The sequence below is a fragment of the Anopheles darlingi genome, chromosome 2 (assembly GCF_943734745.1).
Source record: "Anopheles darlingi chromosome 2, idAnoDarlMG_H_01, whole genome shotgun sequence".
NCBI classification, from domain to species: Eukaryota; Metazoa; Arthropoda; class Insecta; order Diptera; family Culicidae; genus Anopheles; species Anopheles darlingi.
This window is the reverse complement of record NC_064874.1, coordinates 92,466,107-92,466,901: the sequence shown is the minus strand read 5'-3', so window position 1 is coordinate 92,466,901 and position 795 is coordinate 92,466,107.

Here is a 795-nt window from a genome sequence, read left to right as displayed (position 1 = left end):
CCCCAAAACCGGTGCTGGCGTCGCTTCTTAGCGACCGTGGACCCGGGAAATGCATATGCAAAAACCCCGATGCGTTGAAAGAACAAAAAGGAAAAAAGGGAGGGACGAAACCAAACGCTTTCCAGCATCCTGCGAGAGATGAGGAACGGGCATTACATGGTTTATGTGCAAAGTTACGACAGCTTCCTTTGCGACCGAGCCGACCGACAGTGGACCGATCGGTTGTAAGTTTTATGTACTCACAGTAAATAAATCGTGCTCCGGTGAAAGAGAGGGAAAAGGGGTATCAAGGGAGTGGCGCGAAAGGCGGGGCAGGAAAAGCGGGAAATTGACGGCAACATAAAACACACTACATCGAGTCCACATTTTTGTTCCGCTGCTCAGTCAGTGGCGGTTTGTGGCCCACTTGCCAAAAACTTGCCTCGAAAATCATTCGTCCGAATCGCCGGTCGACCGGCGGACTGGAGTATTGCTAGAACTGCTTCGCGCCTCGGTGTAGGAACTTTATTATTGCACTGCATACTTAATTAGTGTGTCAGGCGTGATAAAAAGAAAAACTTGGCGGCAAAACTGAAACTAGAACGGAACGGTGGTTTCACATAATTACAGCCTTATTGCGTCAATTACGAGTGCGCAGTTGCAATCAAAGTATATGGTACTCTGGGTGGTCGCACTAAGCAGTCTGTTTGAGTTTAATTAATAGATTTTTATGCGTATTATGTAGGTCTCAGTTGAGTAAGGGCGGTGCATGATGCACTACATGTTGGATGTTCCCGGTGACTTGGATGATCTCAG